Here is an 18,122-nt window from a genome sequence, read left to right as displayed (position 1 = left end):
TTAAGGTAATATCATATGAGTCTTGATACAATTAGTTTACATGCCCTCTAAATAGAATATAAACTTGTGGGGAAATGAGGAATTCAATTATCTACATATTGATCAGCAACAAAAAGCCTTTTCTTGGAAAAGTAATCATCGGATCACCAAAAATAAGGATAGCACATCATTCTTTCTCTAAAGTTCATTATTGATACTCGGTGCTCATTTTTTTTCTAAAAGGGCATGAATGGACTAATGCTTATGTGCAACTTCTAGAAAAACCCTAACCCTCTTGTATGCGAAGGAACTAGGCTTATGTCCTTTTTCAATAGTCTCATAGAAGCACTTTTTTTTTTCACTTAACTTTCCATTATCACAAATTCCATATATCAATACATATAAAACTAGAGAAGAGGAACCAAAGCCCTTCTCAATCATATCATCCCATTACTAAAGGGCTCTGTTGAATTTCTCATGAGATCAAAGCAGCCTCATAAGTAAAATGCATGTTTGGGAATAGGAAAAGCATCAAGTCTCAATCATTTTCTTGTAAACATCCCAACCCTCTTCCCAATATTTTGATCTATAATAATAGCGAATAAAAATATTGGATGTATTGCAATTAGGATCGACACCTTCTCTCACCATCTCATCAAGCACTTGATATGCATCGTGTACCCTCTGTCCCATAAAAAATTCCTTATCACTACATTGTAGGTTGTTGTATCAAGAGAGTAATCATGCTTTCTCATCTCAGCAAGCATCTTATGAGCTCAATCATTTTGGAAAATCATTTCAAGCCCACCAATTAAAATTGTATAAGTCTTCAAATCAAGATGACACCCATTATTTTTCATTTCGTCCATAATTTTTAGAACCTTTGTCATTCCCTTGTCTCGGTAAAGTGCATCCCTATCTTTGCAAAGAGTATGAAGTAGGCTATTATAGGTAACAATATCTGTTGCCTATTCTAGTTGCAACATCTCATTATAGAAATTTAGGGCTCCTACAATTTTTTTCCAACCAGACAAAAGTATATTGAAACTATGGGTATTAGGCTTGAACTTTTTTTGAGTTGATGGTAAACAAAATAGACATCCTTCATGTTTCTCTCCTGACATAATGCTCTCAGGAGGGCATTGAAAGAATTAATGTCTAATACACCAATGTAATCCTTGAGCCTCTTAAATGCTTCAAGGGTTTCCCTGAGACAACAAACCTTTGCAAACCTGGCCAAAATAATTTGCAGTGTTTTATTTCCTCCAACAATTTCTACACTATGTCAAATTTTCTCATTCTTGCAACAATAACAACATTTGATTGTACAATTTAGAAGTGTGAGAATAGTAGTCCTGACAACCAATCCAATAGAAAAACTCCATAACCTTGAATCCATTTCCATTGCTGCATCTCACCCTTTTCAGCACATTTTCTACTAATATCAAGTATCAGTAATGAGCAGCATTGAGTATCAATAATGAATTTTAGAGAAACAATGATGTGTTATCCTTCTTTTGATGATTTGGTCAATTATTTTTTCCAAGAAAAGGCTTTATGTTGCTGATCAATATGCATGTTATTAAATTCCTCATTTCCCCACAAGTTTATATTTTGTTTAGAAGGTATGTAAACTAATTGTATCAAAACTCATATGATATTACCTTAAATCCTTTGATTGAGGAACATGATAAGTGTAAATCCTTCCTTCAATTCCTATCTGCCACTTGTAGAGGATGCCTCTCATGAAAAAGGTTGATTACCATATGAGAAGATGTATTAAAAAAATTGATGTATTTAAAAATATTTCTTGCTTTGCTGTATTTATTTGCATAGAGGAGATTGTGACAATTTCGCCTCAATACAGAAACAATATCCTCATAGTACATTGGATTTATCAAGCTACCAAGGGCTTATTATAGTGTTAAAACCAATTGCAAGAAATTAAGTGAGCCTGAGCTACCTATGGAAAATTCAAGAAATTAAGCAAGCCTAAGCTTACTATTGAAAATTCAAGAAATTAAGCAAGCCTGAGCTGCCTATGGAAAATTCAAGATTTACCTCTGAAAAATATCATATTTATGTACACTACATGATTCAACAATCAGATATGGTGTTGCAGTATATGTTGTTGTTGGAGGCGAGAAAGGTGCATTTTGTTTGAGAATCTATCAAAGGTATTGTCAGAAACTATGCTAATGATAAGATTATTGTCGAAAACCATAACCACAAAGTCCCTACTTCCACCTGTTAGGAACTATGTTGCACTACAGCTCTTGTTTAAAATGTTATGCTCAAGCCCTTCCTTTACTTAGGCGCCTGCAAATGATAATGCATTTGTATCTGCTCAATACATCATAAAAACCTACAACAAATACAAAGTAACATCAGATATAAACTTATCAAATAGCAATCAAAGTCACAACTATATTTCTCTTGTTCAGATAGCTCTTATGAACTATGAGTGTTGAAGTCTCCATGATCACAAAATGAAAAAACAAGAATCAAGTCAAGACCGCTTCCTGATATCTGAGAAGGATCCGTGAATCTATCACCAACTGGCCACTTTTATATAAATATCGCTATTACCGCTAAAGATGCCCTAGTCACCACTTCTACTTTTTGATGGTGCTTCCTTCATTAAACTCTGTCATTATGTATGTTCTTGTGTTTACAGATTCAATAGTCCATGCTTTTGATGTTACCACTGGCATGGAGATGTGGTGACCCCTGATTTCATCATACGACACTTGAGAGTGACTCCCTTCATATTTGGTTCACCCCCTTGTAGTCACGATTCATTATGGACTGCCTCTATTTGACAATTTAAATAGGATGCTGATCCTCTCGTGAGTGTTCAATGGCTTATTGTTTCATCTTCATGATCTAGGGTTATCTATATACCTTTAGATACAAATTCAGTATGTACGAACTTGACACTCAGTACTCCTTTCGTAATCACTCAAGGCCTCTTCAACCATGCAAATCTGTATAAGGATGTCTGAATAATGATATCTCCTTAGTTGCTGCTATCTCTGATATCACCAGAAATACACCTTAAGTTGCCATATAAAAAGATATTCACGAGATAAATTTTTCCTATACCGAGTTAGGTATGTCGCCTAACATTGCTTCATTTGTTAGTATATCATTTGCACCTTTCCAAAATCTGACGGCATTCAACACGATATTTTAATTTTATTGGAATATTTGCATTACATTTTCCTGATAATCTCTTCTCCTGAAATATTTATATTCACAGGCATGGCAACAACCCTTTTTGCTTGTCTTCATATCGTATGCTATCACACTTAGGCTCTTACTTCTGATTAACAAGATATATTATTGGATTTATCTTTACACTTTTATATTTATGATCTATGATAATTATTTTCTAGTATACATTACCAATGTTTAGACTGCAGCGTGCAAAATTTGATATCAGTGCTCATCATATTTATCTTCAGCCATACATTCAGAATTTGATATGTTGATTTCTTCAGCAAGATTTAGGATATAGACTTCTTTAAGGAAATACTTTTCTATGTATGTTCGTAATATCACTATATAGTTGTTGTTGCATATAAAGCCTTTACACGTGTTCTTATTGAGTAATAGTAAATATTCATCAACATGGAAACATCCTAAGTTCATAAAGTTGTGGAAAAATTCAGAAGCAATTTTATAACATTTTTCATCTCTGGCCTGATTTAATAAGTTTGCAATGTGATTCGTAAGAGTTGCGTAAAAATCACACCATTCCAACTTGTTACAGGTGGCACCTTCGTCAGCATTAGAAGGAGCTCCATTGTTGTTTCCTTTCGCAGGATTTGTAGAAAAAGTTGAAGATTTTGATGGAAAACAAGCCAATACGGTGGCAGAGCAACTAAAAGCTTTCTTGTCAATATGTGCTTCACTTTTCCTCATTCAAGTATGAGTTCAGATTTGTAGAAGATGGACCAAAGTTCCTCTGAACGAGTCTTGTGTAAATTGCAATTCATTTATTTAAATACACAGCTTATTCTCGCACATAATTTTTGCAATGAAAGTGCTTCCATATTTTTCCACAAAAATATTTGTGCTCCAAAATTTTGCCATGTAATTGCATTGTTATGAATATACATCAATTGTCCACAAATTTTCAATGTTAGGATTTTCTAATTCATTTTCTTTGGATAAGCCATCTAAGACATTAGATTGAATGGTACCAGTCAACTCGAAGGAACTTAATTTTTTTTTAATAATTTTTGAATTTGGAGAAGTTGTTGATCCTTTTAGGCTTGATGAGAACATGGAAGGTCTAAAATTATTTTCGATCCTTTTGGATTAATTTCAAAGTCACAGTTTACATTAATATTTGCTAAGGAAGAATTTATATGAAGTTCTTTTTAGCATGCATATATTTGGAACTGTTGAATGCAGTGATTAGAAAATGCATAAGATTTTCTTGTCATTTTACATACTCTTTGTTGGTTTTTGTTGTGCTCTATGAATAATCAGGGTTCATGATCTAGAGCTTTGTTACCATATGATCTATCATATATGCGATCTAGGGATTCTTTGTTTATTGGTTGAGAAACAAAATTGAATGTTTAATGTATATATTTATAAGGAAATGACCTCAAATGGTGACATTCCTCCACAATAATGCCTAATTCGAAAGTGCAGGGAAGATCAATTTTATAAGGGACATGGATTACATCTTGGCAACTCGAGCCTGAAGACTAAGTGCAAAATTTGGAGAATGAGTTGAGGTTTCTACAAGGTTGGATCCATTTGGAGGTGTGAAATATAGTCTTGACTAAAGAAAGAAAACCTCCCTGAGAAACAAATCACTTGCAGACCTGGGTTGGGGACTTGAGTTTTGGCATGACAGCAGATTGAGTTGAAAGGAGACATCGAAGAATCATCAAATCAAGCCTTTTCACAACCCCTGTTCATCAAGTCTGGGTTGTTAACACTGTAATTTCAAGAAAATCAGAGTATAAGAAGGCTAGTGTATCATTAATATGGGCATATCAGATTATTGAATTGTACAAGTCCTCATATTTGAATCCTAAGTCTCTGGATTTCTCATTACACTCAAGGTTTCAAAATTCAAAAAAATCAAAACATTGTGGGAGGGCGGTGAGTTATCATTTTGGATGCAAAATTAGGCCTGTATGTGGTGAATAATTAGATTTGGCCATCTTTGTAGAAGAGGATAGAAATCCATCGAGCATAGGTGCTGCAAATCAGAATTTTGCAACGTGTAAAAGGCCAACTCCTTTACAGACCAATAAAAATGGTATTTTTTTCATCATCAGCAAGGTTCCTCACTTATGGTAAGATTCTCTTGGTATGTTCAATTTTGTGAAAGTATGTTTACTAGGCTAAGCATCGTTGGAGCTAAGAGCCCAAAATCCAAAGACAAAAGCCAAAAAGCTAAGAATGGAGGAGTTGACAGGGATTTCAAGAAAGCTACAACATGAATAGTTTCATATAGCAATCAAGACGTCATCAATATTTCAAGCCATCACAAGAAGGATAGATTCAAGACAAGAACCATTCAAAGACGCACAAAAGGCAAAGAAGATGAAGCAATTGAAAAGATGATCCATCACAATTGAAGGCTTGACAATAATTTCTCATTAGAAAATAAGGGGTATTTATCAAGTTTCTAGATCTATATGCTAAGGTGGCATCCATATCTTCAACTAATGAAAACATACCAAGTGTCCCCAAAAGAGATGATTAATGAGATTAAAATTAAATGGATTTTATTTTAGGAAACATGAAGAGTCATAGAGCAATTAGAATTCATTGAATTTTTTTGACTTCAATTGCAAGTTTTATTTCTTTGATAATATATAATCTAATGAAAGATTTTAAATTTTGCACATGATTGAAAGAGGTTGAAGAGATAATTAACCTTATAAGAATGTTTGATCAGCAACTCCACCTTGGATTTGGACAAAACTAGATAATTATGACTATGATAACACATTTAGTCTTCAACAACAAGATGGAGTCTCTGACTGAGGCATTTTAAAGATTATTTAGGTTCTTTATAAAAATTATTCAATCCTACTCTACCTTTGGAAATACTTAATGTAACACATATGGATAGAACTAGATCACTTCCTATCATGATTGTAATGAAATGCAAATACAGGGCATCATCATATTCTTCAAATACAAAATCATTTTCCATGACACAAAAAAGAATTGAAAGACCATTATAATCACTATCAAATTTCAAAGTTTTAAATTTTTTTAGAGGCAAACACAAGAGATATAAACTAATCTTTGGAAACCCCTTTGAAAGTGAGGGTTTGTTGGTAACTTAGAAAGAAAAGCTTCATTCTCACTCCACAGTTAAGAAGTTCATCTGAAAATTTATCTCTTTGGAAGAAGATTTGTTTTCAAATCAAAATTAATCACTATAGATTAATGGAAGATGAATGAATAATCAATATTCCATAAAAATGACTGCAAAATGGTAATATTTTATCAAAATCATTTGTCCCAACTCTCATGGTGTGTCTGTTCAACCCAAAGAGGGATATTTGAATCATTAAAAACTATTTTATAATTGTTCCAACCATTTTAAACCAATTTTTTCATCACCCCCTGTTAGGTAACTTGTTTTGCAAAGTTGCACAAAGTTGTCAAGCAACTAAAGTGCAACTTTTATTTTTTGCACCCAAATGACTCCAAATGAATGCTACTATGTCATGAATATTTAAATTATTCCTATTAGACCTCATTTAAATTTCTTACCCCTATTCTAATATTTGTCTAGTTTAACCAACCTAGGTCCTTATAAAGCAAATAGTTACATTGTGGTACAATACGCCTTACAATTGAAATACAAAGCATGAAAATACCTCAAATACCTATGACAATGCCTTATCATGGGCTTGTTATGAAGTTTGAATCTGTTCTCCTTAATGGCATCTATAGAGACTTTATGCTTATGCATCAATGATAAAGGTAAGGATGGTAAGACAATTTGTTTTTGAGCACATATTGTGTAAGTCAAGAGTAGTTAAGAGGAATTTTAATGTCCTAATGTTTGGAATTTCCACAACAAAAAGCTTTGAAATGCAAAGGGAAAATATTGCTATGAAGGTTGCAATATCAAAGACTAAACTCTAGAAATTTAGAAGCTATAAAAAATCTTGAAAAATTAGCCTTTCCTTCTCAGTCTTTCTTAATGGTGAACCGTCAGAGCTTTTTGGGGCATCTAGAGATCTTCGCTAAGGAGATCCCCTCTCTCCTTATTTGTTTATCATTATGGCTGAGGGACTTGGTAGACTTGTCAAGTTTCATGTTTCCCAAAATTTGATTCATGGATGGCAATGGGGAAATGGTTTGCCCACTCTTTCCAACCTCTAGTTTGTTGATGATACAGCCCTTTCTGGAAGAGCTCAAATTCGGGAAGCTAAATCCTTTCAACTCACCTTGGATACTTAGTTGGCTGCCTCTGGGCAAAAAATTAATGACCACAAGTCCTCTATTTTTTTCTTCAACACTCCTGAGCCTATCCAGTAGAGGACTACTAATATCCTAAGATTTTAGATTGAGTCTCTCCCTCTGACTTACTTGGGGGTCCCTATTGTGGTGGGAAGATAGCCTAGGCTTTTCTGGAAAAGCTTGCTCAGCAAACTTTGACAAAAAGTCAATCACTGGACTCATAGGTGGCTCTCTACTGCTAGCAAGGTGACACTCCTACAATCTATGATTCAGGCCCTTCCCATTTACAGAAGCATGGTTCAAGTTACCCTGGTGTATTTTCTTAAGGAATTTGATGTTCTCTCACACCAATTTCTTCATAGTGGCAATTTGCAAAATACCAAATGAAGCCTCATCAATTGGGATATTGTTTGCATGTTGAAAAAGGAAGGAGGCCTCGACCTTCGTTTTGCTATCTAGTCAAGCTCTTGCTACCAAGCTCTTGCTATCAATTGGGATATTGTTTGTAGGTTGAAAAAGGAAGGAGGCCTCGACCTTCAATTGGGATATTGTTTGTAGTCAAGCTCTTGCTACCAAGCTCTATTGGCACTGGTGTTCTAGTTAGTCTCAGCTTTAGTTCTGTATCCTATCACACAAGTATTTACCTAGTTTTGAACCTTCAAATATTTCCAAGTTTTCTCTTGAGGGAAGAGGCTCTATGGTGTGGAATACCCTCAAGATTGGTGCTCACCTAGTGAAGAGAAGTTTGTTTTGGATCTATAACAGAGGCACTGAGGCTCTATTTTGGAGTGATTCTTGGAATGGGCATCCTCCTCTCTTATCCTCTCATCCACACTTGCAATCTCATTGTGATTTTTTTCTTTCTATTGGATGGAATAAGGTAGCTCATTATAAGGAGGCTTATAACCTAGACCTTTTGTAGGTTACAAATGGAAGAATTTTGCTAATTGGCCCCTAGGTGGCTCTCTGGGGGATCGGTTGGAACTATCTTAGATATTGGCTTCTAGGGAGTGCATCTCTTTGCAAGAACCTAATGTTTTGGCTTGGGGAGGTGCTTCTTGTGGCAAGTATTTTGTTTCTTAGGGTACCTTGTGCTAACGAAACAACTTTTTGGTGAGGTGGAAGTCTCTTGGTGGAAGAAAGTTTGGAATAGTTTTTCATGGCCTAAGTGTAACTTTTTTCTCTAGATTCTGGTTTACAATCATTGTCTTACTTGGGAGAATCTCTGCAAGCGATGCTTCTAGGGGGCCTTCCATCTATGTTTTATGTCACAATAGTGAAGAGACTATTTCTCACCTTTTTTTCTAGTGCCCCTTTGTCAAACAGATTTGGCACTTTTGGTGGAGTGTGTGGGGATGCACATGCTGGCATGTTTCCTCTTTGTCTTAATTCTAGGACCATTTGGGCCATCTCCCTTCCAAGACTTGTTTTCTTCAAGTTGCTTGGACTATTGGCCCTTCCCTTATTTTATGGCATGTTTGGCTTGAGAGGAATAGGAGAATCTTTCATGATGTGTAGTTTGAGATCAAGCACCTACGGGGTAAAATTGCTAATTCTCTTCAAGAAACACTCCTAGCTAAATGTAACATTGGTGGAGCTTTAGATCCTAGAGATGTTGGTATTTACTCATGCCTTTTTTTTCCTCTTCAAGGCAGCACTCCCTCAGTCCCCCACACCCGCTTTGGGAATAGAGCTAGGCAACACTCTTAGCGTGTTAGTCATGAGGGGCATTGGACTCTTCTTGAGGTGAGAATTCTTAAAATCAACACTGATAGTTCTTCTCAGGGAAATCTTGGTCTGGCTAGTATTGGGGGAGTTGGGCGTGACAGTTCTAGTGATATTCAATTTTTGTTTTCTATATACAAGGGTTACCATACTAATAACCTCATGGAAGCCTTGGCTATCTTGGTTGCAGTGGAATAATGATGTCAACGTGGTTGGAAAAGAATTATCTTTGAGACTAACTCATAGGTGGTTTTGAATTTATTGAATAGAAGGGACCTTGTGCATGTGGATTGACATTTGTCTCTAGTTATTTAGCAGATCACCTAGTTATGCAATTCTCTAGATTTTGTGTCTTTTATGCATATCTCACGTGAGTGGAACGGTGTGATTGATTGTCTAGCTAAATGGGCCTTTGAGCACAGGTCGGCTTGGAACATTATTGATCATAGGATGCTTTCCCTTGATTTATCTCATATGTTGGTTCAACATGTGGACCAGGATAGAGCTCTATAGTTCTCTTTGTTTCTTGTGTTGTTTTACTCTCTTTGGTATTCAATAAAATTTTTACCCTTCTTTTAATTAAACCAAGATAGCATAAAGATTGAAACTTATATGCCATGTTTTAAAAAGTTGGACTTAGAAAAAAGTTGAGAGACAAAATTTTTTACTCCACAAAACTTCACAAAAAAAATGTAATGTCCCTCTTATAAGATAGATTTTAAGTACATAATCATATAATTTTTCCATTTATTTCCATATGATCATGCCCTTACCAAAATTTGCATTCAATATATATATATATATATATTCTAAGAGACATCTTTTCACAATATAATTATATAATTATATTATTAATAATATAATTATATTAATTATATATTTATATTAATAAGCTTAGTTTATATTAATATCATAAGATATATTATATTAATATTTACATTATAACATATATTAATTTAATAATATATCAATTATATTATTAGATTATAGTACTTTATTAATATATCATGTTGCTACATTAAAATATATCTTAATCATAAATATATTAGATTATTATTATTATTATTATATCATATATATGATATTATTATATGAGTATAATATAATAGTACTTTATAAAATATTATTATTTTAATATCATTATTAATATTACTTTATATATAATATTTATTTATTATTTAATTTATATGCTAAAATGGGGATATCACAAAATAGAGGGAAAATTCAACACTTGTGTAGATGCCCTAAAGAGGTTAATATGCTTAGAAAGTTTGAAGAGGTTACAAATTGTCTTCTATCTACCACACCAATATAATCTTTTATCCATCGTGGAAACTCTTTTATTCATCGATGATAAATTATTTAAACAATTCGATGATGAAAACAAACAATTTAACCTGTTGTCAATGGCCCATGTGGCTTACAAAAGACAAAATGATTGTAAAGTCATTTTTCATTGGCATTTGAAACTTTAAAAGTCCGCTTCATCTTCCCAAACTACTACTCATAATAATGACATCTATATTTCCTTAACCATTATCTTGTGTGGAAGGCGTTAGATAATATGCTTGCTTTGTCAAATACCATTCATGTTTAGGCCAACTTATATAGGGGATCTCCACCAATGAATGGATGAAATATGGGCCACGGTTCTCCATTTGGATATGTAACTCAGTCAACTACCTTATACTAGTTGTTCGCGCTAATTAGCTATCTATGGATATGCATTTGCCTCATTTTATTTTCTAGTTTTTCTTTTATTCCCTTCCTTTCTCTACTAGGTGTGGTGTACTATATGCGAGGATAAATTAGTTAGACCCACCAATATCGAGCGTGGTATTTATCACTCTCTCCATACTTTAACTCGTTAATTCGCCCATTTTCCAAAGCTGTAATTTTCGTTGTATCTCTTGTGACTATAAAGCACTAAGGGCCCGTTTGGTTGCAAGCGTAGGAATTGAGAATTAGAATAGAAAATTTGAATGAGAATGGAAAATGAAGAATAGGAATGGAAAAATGCAATCCAATCTTGTTTATCCGTTGTTTGGTTATGCAAGCTTAAATTGGAATAGGGTTAACTTGCAATCGGCACCGTTTGAAAATATTTTGAAGATGCAATCGACGCCATTGGAAAATCGCTGAAATATTTGAAAATATTGAAAACAAAGTTACCGTGCTCACCCCAGGTCAAAGCGGATTTGAAAATTTAATCAAATTTGAGAAAGCAAAAATGAATGCAAGAATAGCAATTCCAATTACAAGTATTTTTTGGAATGGACAAAAGCTCATTTTGGGGCTAAAATGAGAATATGTATTCCTATTCCACGCACCAAACAAAGAATACAAATCATATTCTAATTTCCTATTCCTATTCCAATTGTATTCCAACAACCAAATGGGCCCTAAGGGCCCATTTGGAAACAGGAATACAAGCTGAATAGGCATATGTAAATTCTTAAAATTTTGAATTTTTCATTTGGATGCACCAAAATAGAATTGGAATACGAAATAAAATAGGAATACGTATTTCATTTTTGACTGAAAAATAGAGTTTTGCAATTCCACTCAAATAGTTGTTATTAGAATACGTATTCCTATTCCACTTTTATTTATTTTAAAAAACATAAATTTTGAGATTTGTGAATTTCCATCAAATATTGGCTGAATCAAACAGAGATACATAGCTCCATTTTCTATTCCAGAATACATTTTCCTATTCCCCTATTCCTATTCCCACAGCCGAATGAGCCTTTCACAGATATGTGTGGCATAGAAATTGTCTTACTTCGGTATCTTCCACTAGTAGGATTTCGCCCTCTCCATTACAGCTTAAATATTCTTTTATTTTTCTTCTTCCCTGTCCAAGCTGGGGTATTTTTTGTAACAATTTTTATTTGTTGGCAGTCATACCAATACGGTTTGCAGTGGTAATGAATTTTTTCTTCCATCCCAGGTTTAAAAATACGCCTTTAATTATAATGTATCATGCTATCATAATATCATTTGTTGAATGATTGCAGTTTAAACGTGTGGAAAACTTGCGGCCACCTCCCAACCTTCCTCTTACTTTCTTCGAAGATGTTACACAGTGAAAAACATTGGGCGCTGTATACATCATTTTTGGGCCAATAAGTTGAAACATCATTATTGCATAAAAATTCATTTGGAAAAATGGTCTATGATGGTGCCAAAAAGAATCTAGATTTCTCAACACAATCAATATAAGGATTTCTAGCAGTTGAATTCAAGGGAATATATCGAAGGCTTTTCTTGCCTTGTAAAGACTTGGAGATTTCTGGGAGCTACCAATGGACATCTTTTCCCTAATTTGTAAGATAGTATTTCGGACAGTCTTTGTCTTTCTTTGCAAGAAATTTCAATATAAACAAATCTATTCACGTCTGGATCTATAGAAAGTTCTGAAAGTCATCTTATGATCAATCAATTTTTGGTAGGCATCAGGATGTCAAATCCATCATTATCGATTACGATAATGATTTTTATTGCTATTGGTTCTGTCTATGGTGCTATCGAAACCACAATCAATATGATTAATCATATTCATCCATTTTGATTGATTGGATTGGAAGCCTATTATGATTGAATCCTTATTCAGAAACTGCTGACTATCTATTTTGCATTTGACAAATGATATCTTGGCTCTGTTGGATTCTGAGTAGATACCACTTTAATGAGTTGCATCGATGTTTATATATATGCTACTATCTCTATCCAGATGTACGAACATCGATGTTTATATATATATATACTACTATCTCTCTCTAGATGTACTAATATCTGTAGATTGACATCTTGTTTTGAGATTTTTTCATTAGGATGGCAAGATCATGCTCTGATACCATTTGTAACATCCCTCTTTCCATCTGTATTCATAGATTTTAAGTACAGAATCATATAATCTTTCCATTTATTTCCATATAATCATGCCCTTACCAATATATATATATATTTATTTATTTATTTATTTATTTTATTTATTTTTCTCTTTTTTTTCTTTTTTCTTTTTAAATTAACTTTTTTAATTTTTATTTTTATTTTTTTATTTTTTAAATTTATTCTAAGAGTCACATCTTTTCACAATATAATAATTTAATTATATTAATAATAATTTAATTATATTAATTATATATTTATATTAATAAGCTTAGTTTATATTAATATCATAAAATATATTATATTAATATTTACATTATAACATATATTAATTTAATAATATATCAATTATATTATTAGATCATAATACTTTATTAATATAGCATGTTGCTACATTAAAATATATCTTAATCATAATTATATTATATTATTATTATTATACGATTATTATATGATTATAATATAATATTACTTTATAAAATATTATTATTTTAATATCATTGTTAATATTACTTTATATATAATATTGATTTATTATTTAAATTATATGATTTCCTTAAAAGGCTTTCAATCACTTTTTAGTCAATGTACTCCATTTATTTCTATGAGTAGCATTAAAAACACTTCAGTTATGCTCAAAACCTAAAAGTCTACATGACGAAAACAAAATTTAGATAGAATTGTTTTGAAGATTGGGTGTTGGCAAAAATATTCTTATCAAAAATCCACAAGGAAAACATCCAAAACTTTGTTAGGATTTTAACAAACTAAAAAAATTTTGTATAATTAATTAATTATACTACATTGCTAGATACAGTTGCATATTTGGAGTTTTAGCAATACCAAGGGTTGGATAAGGTTGAAACAAGACTAAAAATCCCTTCCATGTGCATCAAAAATAAGTTTATATGTTGTGGTATTGCTATTAGGATTTAACAATGTAGCTTTTGAGTCAAATTCATTGACCCATGTTTCATGAGTAATGATTCACACAAATCCATCTCTCATGAGAATAAATGAGCACTTAGCACTCATTGGATCTAGTTGATAAGTAGGAGATCCAATGAGTGCTAAGTGTTCCATTTATTCTCATGAGAGATGGATTCATGTGAAGCACTACTCATGAAACATGAGTCAATGAGTTTGACTCAAAAACTACATAGTTAAATCCTGGTAGCCATATCACAATTAGACTTGTTGTGGAAACTATCTCCTAGTTATCAATTTCTATGGTTTTAATATTGGTTGAAGATAGTTGAAACCAATTTATAGTCACTTAAATATCGCTCTTTGGGTTGAGGGTGTATATATGAAGGAGGCTGAATCAAACTATCCAATAAAGCATTGCATTTTACTGTCATTTTTTTACAAAAAAATACTGATTAGTAAAATTCTATTCATATAAAGTGATTAATTTTGGTTCCAAACCAATTGTTGAAGTAAATATGCAAAATATACTTTCAGTTGATGGAGGTTGGAAGACTGGTTGTTGATCAAAGAAATTGATCCAAAAAAAAATTCAAAATAGTCTTCAAACTCTCACTACCAAGGGTTCTCATAGAATTTTGTTAATATCTTGAGTTTCCACAATTTAAAAATTCTAACCTCCTAGATTATTCTATAATTTTAAAGTATCTTCAATTGAATTTGGTTTAAGCTCAAATGATTTTGTATGGAGTGATAACTACCTAGCCCTAGTGTGTGCCTGGTGGACCTTTTTTCATATATGTGATTTTAAGTAATTTGAATTGGTTGACATTTTCTTCAAATAAGAATTCCCAAAAGGATGACATGATTGAAGGAGTTTTTAAGGGACCTAAACAACCTTCCAAGTGCTCTGGTTCAGGATTCCTATCTACTTTTATTGATTGATTGCATTATCACAAATCTAACTCCCCGACTATACAATAGTGATAGTTTTTGGTCATTTGGTTTTAAATCCAAATAGTTTTATGGCCAAAGACCATGAAAAGGTTTTAAAAGAGTATTTTTAAGCATGGATCATATTTCCTAAAGATACTCTAATGTTTAAAGTTAAATTGCTTCTTATTTTGCCTAAAGTATTCTCAAGTATGATAGAGACAATGTATGTTGTTTCTTCATTAAGAACTATTTTCTTGTAAGTATTGTGCATGCCCATATAGGTAAATGATTCATGCCTAACCTATAACTTGTTTCCAACCTTGGCACGAATATTTTACTTAGGCTCAAAGTCATGATTACACTATTACTATCAAATAATGTATGTCATAGATTGTCACAGCAAGAACTGATTTGGTTGTCAAGTGGACCCAATCAGATTATCCTAGTATGTCTACACACACCACTAATTAGTAATTCCCCATGCCTATAATTTCTACTAACAAAACTTTCCTTTCACCATTGGCTTCTTACCCTTACCATACCCTCAACATCTAGGTACAAATTATAAAAGCCCTTGGAAGACATTAATTGGAGAAGGTTGGAATTGAGATCTCCATGGAATCCTAAAGAGATCAATTTTTGTAAGAAATTTATCTAAAAGGTTAAAAAATAAAGAAACAATGGTTGAACATATAGTATTAACCCTAAATTTTATTGTATCCAATGCACTTTTCAAATTGGATAAAGATATTCTCGCAGGAGAATTAAGAAGCATAAACAAGGTCAATCACTACCCTTTGCTCTAGAATAGAAGGGACAAAAGAGGAGTTCTTGTATAGTTAGACCCTTGAGAGATTCATTCTATTTGTCTATAACCTTCAACAACAACATATGTAGAGGTTATGGAACTCAAAATTGCATCTCCAATTTGAGCACCATTTTAAACTTTTGAGTCAATTTGAGCCCTTATAAGCGCATCTAAATCATGTGTACCCAGTTGTCCTTGTGAGGCCTATCAGGTATTTTATGTTTCTAAAACCTTTAATTTAGTGTATTCATGCATCCCATAATGATAAATTGTCATTTCAAGTCATTTCGTGAAGTTTCATTTTGAGTATTGTTCATATCTGCATTTTTGTCTAAGTGTTAAATAGCAATAGGAGGTATAGTTTTCAATTGAATATCTTGCACCCAATTAAGTTTCATGACTCGCCACTTTGGGAGTATTTATTTTGAATATCAAAGGAACTATGTTTCAATTTTCAAGTCATTTTGATATGTTTTGACTAGGTTTTGAATCCCTCAAAGTTTGTTGTTTACTGTTGTCATGCTGATGCAAATTGTTCAAAATTTTGGGAGGCCTTGTTTGACCAGTTGTAACTTTGACCTAGTTGACCCTAATGAGAAATTTCCTTTTGCATTGCATTCTAGGGGTCAGACACTTGCTATGTTTCATATTTGAGCCTATGAAAAATCCATTTGACTAGTTTTCAAATGTGATTCCAAATGCAATTTGTAAAGTTTTACTAGTGTCTTAAAGTGTAGATTGATAGTACCCCTGTTTGGGATGTCATAACTCTGAATCTATGATTATTTGAACCAAATGTATTGTACTATTATTTCCTATTGTAAAAATTCTGTGTGTCATTTTTTGAGTCTTGACCAATCCATCTGCACACTTTCCCAGGTCCATTTCGTTTGCAAAAATCAATTTTTTGCAAGCATTTCCAATTCTACAAATTCAAGTACCCCACTTTGACCACTCACCAAATGCACCCAATTATTCATCATGAGCCCAAATCACAAAATTATACTCTCTTCATGATAGTGAACTAATGCCCCATTTTTCATGCTTCCAAGTGTCAGTTTGACTTGTTCCTGAAGCTAAGATCGAATGCATTTTATGGTTTTCTAATATGTTTGTTTGCAAGTAGTTCAAAGAAGGAAACTTTGACGGTCAATATCTTTTGACCATTTATGTCATCATGACACAAAATCTAATAGGGTGTAAGAATGTGGAACAAAGAATTAGTATGTTTGATTTCAAGGCTCAATCAGGTGTTTCAGTCAATTTTTAAGGCTAGTTAGATGACCCCTTGGCATGAAAGTTGTAGTTTGCAGAAAATGGTAAAATGTGTTTTAATTGGTATTTCAGTGATGGATTTTGATTTGACCAATACCAAATGTTCAGTGAGTTATTCTAAAGGATTAGGTGCTTCAGTTCAAAAAAAAATTATTTCGCTAGACTAATAAGATGTTGGGGAGTGAAGTTGCTCAAAAGATGTTATAATGATTATAGTTCCCTTAAGTGTTTAGTATGCATATTTCATTATTTAGATAACAAATGGATTGTTACTAGAATATTTGAGTGAATTTTTAGCATCACAAGACTAGTAAAATCATCCTCTAAAAAATTTTGGTATGATGGTGAAAAAGTGTAATGTGAACTTGAAAGACTTTGTGATTTGGTTGATTTGATATCGCCTAGACAAGTTTAGCCACACAACTATGAACTCTTTGTGAAAAAATCACGTATTATGGAGATGGGGATTAAATGAATGAGGTGCCTACCATTGAGTATGATGAAGGCATTAGCGTGAGGTAATATTTGCGATGAGCATTGTTGGAGGAAGAGTTGTGGCTTCATAACTAGGCGATCCATCTCGAAGAGATATTATTTGAAGATGTCACTAATAACGTATAAAAATAATTTCTCATAACTAGCTGAAGGATATGTCTCTCAATGAGAGGACCAATTAGATGTTGGCTTGAGGTATATAACTCATCTTCAAATTTTGTGTCTAGTAGAGAGAGTAGGCAAAATTTATGAACAAGATGATAAAGTGTTTTAAGTGCATGATCTGTTGTTGGGTTTGGCCATCAACATAACAAAAAGATAGTGTGTATTTAATGTAGAGGAATTCTTGAAGAAAGACCCAATTGTACAAACGATTGGAAGGCTCACTGTCAAAGTGTCATTAATGGCATTTTTATTGGGTCTCTAGTCCCAAAAATTGTGCTTCCAGTCATTAGCAATACACCCAGACTCCATCTATTTTAATTACTTAGCTTTTCAAGCCTAGGTGTTAAGTGTATCAAGGAAGGTTCTTTATGTTCTTTATGTATAACCAAATGTTCCAATGGCTTTTCACATAATGTTCTTGTTGTGAGGTGACTCTATATGTGAGTTTGTGATAGGAGAA

At 32.9% G+C, this 18,122-nt stretch overlaps 1 pseudogene; it reads right to left on the bottom strand.

The window, feature by feature from the left end:
* Positions 1-204: 204 nt before the first annotated feature.
* The window catches only part of LOC149537953 (uncharacterized), an 81,184-nt pseudogene continuing 63,266 nt past the window's right edge, over positions 205-18,122 (bottom strand).

This window comes from Cupressus sempervirens, chromosome 9 (genome assembly GCF_028749045.1).
Source record: "Cupressus sempervirens isolate cs-2001-9-10 chromosome 9, ASM2874904v1, whole genome shotgun sequence".
NCBI classification, from domain to species: Eukaryota; Viridiplantae; Streptophyta; class Pinopsida; order Cupressales; family Cupressaceae; genus Cupressus; species Cupressus sempervirens.
Note: the sequence above shows the minus strand (reverse complement) of the source record. Positions and strands in the feature narration are given on the sequence as shown.